This window comes from Pagrus pagrus (assembly GCF_965226575.1).
Source record: "Pagrus pagrus genome assembly, chromosome: 17".
Taxonomy (NCBI): Eukaryota; Metazoa; Chordata; class Actinopteri; order Spariformes; family Sparidae; genus Pagrus; species Pagrus pagrus.
In genome coordinates this window covers 23,333,968-23,338,835 of record NC_140201.1, presented here as the reverse complement: position 1 = coordinate 23,338,835, position 4,868 = coordinate 23,333,968, and the positions used below count along the sequence as shown (strand labels likewise).

Below are 4,868 nucleotides of genomic sequence, written 5' to 3'. Positions count from 1 at the left end.
CAGGCTGGGTCGTTAGGCAAATGTTGTAGTTTTCATGTCAACAAGCATAGGATTTTGCTTGCTGTTCATGACCCGTGCAAGTCGTCATCGTTGAGCTCTTTTAACTTGCATAAACTACTTCACATACCTAATATATCTTTGAGGTCACTGACGTACAAGGCTTACTTGTTTCAATGCAAACCATGATCTTTTACTAAACCTAACCGAGCAGTTTTTGTGCCTAAACCTAACCTCACCTAACTGCTAATGTTTCCCAGCGTTAACCACGCGACGGTGAAGGTCCATTTCAAGTTTGCCTCTGGTACTTTCCAACCATCAAGTGTCGTAGTTTTTCACCCAGAAGACTGCTGTTCCTTCCCCATGCAAAAACAAAATTAATCCGTGAGTTTTTTTAACCTGACATTGTACTTTAACTACGCCACATATATAACATATCTTTTATGTTACTATTGCATCCTACCTTACTTATTTTAACCCAAACCATGATCTTTTCCTAAACATAGCCATGCAGTTTTTGTGCCTAAACCTAACTGCAACCATTCACAACATGATCCATGTGGCAACGAAGGTACAGTCCTGTTTCGCTTGTCTGTTTCAAACCCAAACCCTTAACCCTAGCCATCATTCTTTCCTTAGCCTGACCAAGTAGTTATTGTGCCTGCATCTGCAACCAATCACCAAGTTCACTAGGTGACAACAAAGGTCCGGTCTGTTTTCGCCTATCGACCTATTCAAAAGACCTATTCAGACTGAGGTGGTGAGATGTGGTCATGTGTGCTCTGTTGCACCTGTGACCCCAGCCAGCAGTGACATCACAGTGTGCTGACCACACCGTCGAGAACACTTCTACTCAACTGCAGCAAGGTAAGAAGAAATTAAACAACTGGAGGTCATAAAAAAGACTTTTCAGTGTTCTTAACTTGCTCTTCAAGTTTTATAGACTGAAAGAATTCTGGTGAAAGCTTTTAATATACATAAGACCTACACATAAATCACATAGCATTGATTATAGGCTTTCAGCAGTAGCCTTTAAAACTCATGTCAGTCGAACGTTAGCTGAAGCCAGTAATGATGACATGATAAAGTTCTGGAAACATTCCCATTCTTGCCCTTGATCTTGACTTTGACTCTGGCTGTCGCAGAAGACCTACACTAAATGAGATAAGGTTATGGCGTCTGATGAGATGTTATCGGTGCCAAGAAGTGAATGCATAGTAAAGGGTGATGAAAAGATTTAACCTGAAGCCTCATGCCCAGACAAAGACCCCACTCATTAAGCAGAGAAGGGGGGATCTCCTTGGCAACGGTGCTGTGTTTTCATGAGATAGCCGTACACAGCAGACAAGGAAGGGGAGATCAGCGATGTTAAGCGGCTGTTCTCCATAAACATTTATTTGTTCTTCCGAGGGAAACTCATTAAACATTTCTTGGCCCGCAGCGACCTAATTTGTCTTGACATTCCGAGGAGCGCATGGAGAGAGGGGGAGCCCGGCTTCCCTCGTAAGCTGCACACATGTAGACAGGTAAACTACCATCTAGACAGCTGGAAAGAAAAAACTTAGTTTACCTGCTGATGTGCAGTGTTTCACATGGATAGTATCTAGATTGTTGGCTTCTTTACAGTATGATAATCTCATATGTTTTAGTTAAAGTGGTATGATTTGATCTTTGTGGTGGCCTGTTTGTGGTCTCTGTTTTGTGCTTTCTGTTTCAGAGGTGCTTGGTAAGGCTGCGCGTGGCTTTGCTGCTGCTCAGAGCGGTGCCGGTCCACACACCTGCAGCACATTGAGTATAATCAGCGCCTGCTCTTATACCCAGACCGTCCCTCTGCACGGTGCCGGATTATTGTCGCCAGCTCCAGTGGTACTTGATCGCTCCCTGTATCTCTAGAGTTTATGTATTTAGAAAGCTTTCTTTCGTTCACTCACCAGCGTTTTAACCCTGCCATCCTCTTCTTCCAGTGTGACTGACTCATACATGTGAACCAGCTCCTCTACCACTCGCCACCCAGCCTCCCGCACCTCTGCCACCCCTCACAACCTCTACTGCCTGAGCCTGCCTGAGCCTGCCTCCTGCGTAAACCTTGTAGGTCTGAATTGTGTGTTCATTTTAATAATGACAGATTGTAAGCAATTGATTATCAGGATGCATTTGACATTAATGACTGAATAAATTAAAATAATGCCTCAGACTCAAAGATGATTAATTAATAAGTTAATTAAAGGTCAGAGGTCATTTTATTTATTTATTTTCAGGCTAAAACACACTGATCATCACTGAATCTGTGTCAGTTAAAGCCAAAAGGCTCATTTTAACTGTTCGTCTTTGGTCAGATGACAAATTAGCCATTAGAAAATATACAGTGACCTCGTCTTTAATGTGTTAATGGATTTTTGGGCCACTTCAGAGGCAGCAGAACAAGTTTTAAAACATCTGATGTACTGTCACCTCATAAAGTTGTTATTGCTGAAGTGTCTTTTTTAATATCTGGCAGCAAGATTAGGAATGTAATATTCACTGTCTTTCTACCTCTATTTTGTTCTCCACCAACTCTTAAGGGAAATACTTCACCCTGGCACTGACCTCACAAGCTAGTCGCTAACTGTGCTGTCTGTCATTCGATGCTGGGCAGGTAGCTTACTGTGGATTTAACAGCTGGCTACCGCAAACGGAAAATGCAGTCGATGAGGTGCATTAATACGCCAATTCGAGAAGGCACGTCTGCATCTGCTGATTGCAGCTGTTTTAGACAATGCTGGTTGCACTAGCTACGCCATAACACGTTTCAAGAATTGGCTCTCTGCTCTGCTCCATGGTGAATATGTCCAGAGTCTGTTTTTGAGGGCAACGGATAGAAGCTCCATCAAGCTGCACGAGGCAGATCTAGCCAGACAGACAGTCAGTGGAACGGCTGAGTGCATCTGGCCCATTTTCAAAATAAAACACCCTGTACAGACTTGAAATCGACAGCACAACACAGTTAGGAAAATTAACAATAAACACACTTAAAACAGACACATTTTAACAACGCAGCTTATCCACCCATGGTAGAAGCACAAAAATCAAGGACAAATTACAAAAAATACAATCGGAGCAAGTCAACAACATCAGGAAGGCATGACGCTCCACCTGTGTCACTGCCAAGTCTCTGCATCACGCTAATCTCTAACTTTTTAACGTCTGCTTCCCCATGAGATCACATGAGAGGGATCACATGTGAGCCCAACTTCAGCCTGTAGAGCCATGAAGCCAGAGCACTGAAGCTGCCCAGAACGGTACTCCCTGTTATTTCAAAATGTATGAATATTGAACATGTCGGGTGTCCAAATTGCACCAAATTCGAGACTGCACTTCCTCAGCAACAAACCTGTGTGACGTAGATTGGATGAATGGTTCTTGAGATAAATGAATAAAAGACAGACAGACAGATTCTTTGCTTTATAGTTAGATATTGATGATAAGTGCAGCTTAAAGGTTTGCCAGAAAAATACTCCCATAATATTATTTCAGAACACTCAGCACATTCAAGAGACAACTTTAGTTTGTGCAACAATAATGGAACGCACTGGTGATACAACTTTTGTGATATCAAAAAGAGACATTTAGGAACGTGGGTACTTTAAGAAAAATGAGTAAGGAAGCAGGAAGTACACTGATATACTATCGTAGAGCTTATTTTCTTTCTCAACAGTTGATTCTGTGAGCAGCAGGATGGCTGAAGAACAACCTGCTGCTAACGAAAACTCTTGTTGCTTCAGGGACATAACATTGACAAAGGCAACACATCTTGTGATGACAGTGATGGGACGATGTGTGTTTACCTCTGACGCTGAATCATTTTCCCCTCACGTTGTGAACAGCAGACACAGACCAGAAACACCACTTTTTTTTTTCCAATAGCAAGCCTGACAGATAACCTGAAGTAAAAGGTGCAATACAAATCTTGTCATTCTTCATTCCTACTGCGGAGTTAAAGGCAAATCATGTAAAGATGGCGTGCAGTGAGTGACATAATGTGCCTTGGCTGTGGATGACTTGATAGTTGACCTTTATGTTCACAAAAGACACTATGTTGTAACTGGTTTCACGACTTTCAGACAGCATTTTTATTGCTGGAAGGCTACACATACAAGTCCCGCAAGCGTTCTTGAACGTACCGAAAGGCGAGTTTTCATGCATTGTGCATTTTCTATTTGCTTTAACCGAATAAATGAGCAACAGACAAAATAAACTCACAAAGTGTCAAGCAAGGAAATACTTTTTCACCTCTTTTCCTTATTAAACAGAAAAAAAGCAATACAAGAAATACAGCAGAGTGTTGTGAGCATTAGCGGTTTTGCCGCCCCATAGTTAGTAGTTTTGGCCAATTCTGGCCATTTCACACAAATGATATGTTACAGTTGTATTTTTCTGTTTAGCAAGGAAAATAAATCTAAAAATATTTACACATATTTATACAAAGTAGCATTATCAGACTAGAAGGGCCAGGACTAGCTTGTTAGCATGCTTAATTCAGTAGACGTCTCTGCAACACAGTACATAGCAATTCTCTGACATAACATTACCCAGTGTTGTTTCTTCACATTCTGATGATCATATTAGTTCATTTTTTGAATGTTCAAGCTAAAATTCTGCCCATATCCTACATATTGCACCTTTAACAGTCAGAAAAACAGAAAAAAAGTCAGGTTTGACGAGAATTGACAATTGATTTCCCATCTGTGCTGTCAAAAATGCTCCCACACATTGCCGTGTATCTCAGATGGTTTAGTGTTATGATTCTCCACGTTGCGATAGCAAAGCCAACAAAGACAGCCTTGTTTACTGAGCGGTGATACCCACGGCAGTAAAGTAAAACCAGAATGCAT

The 4,868-nt window shown here is 41.6% G+C and overlaps 1 long non-coding RNA gene across 2 annotated transcripts; it reads left to right on the top strand.

Moving 5' to 3' along the window:
- The first annotated feature begins 1,778 nt into the window (after positions 1 to 1,778).
- Positions 1,779 to 4,231, top strand: LOC311272326. Of its 2 annotated transcripts, XR_014624547.1 has the most exons (4): positions 1,779 to 1,863; positions 1,962 to 2,085; positions 3,196 to 3,275; positions 3,692 to 4,231. It is a non-coding gene; the product is annotated as an uncharacterized lncRNA (long non-coding RNA). The 2 variants fall into 2 exon arrangements; XR_014624546.1 differs by lacking the exon at positions 3,196 to 3,275.
- The last annotated feature ends 637 nt before the right edge of the window (positions 4,232 to 4,868 follow it).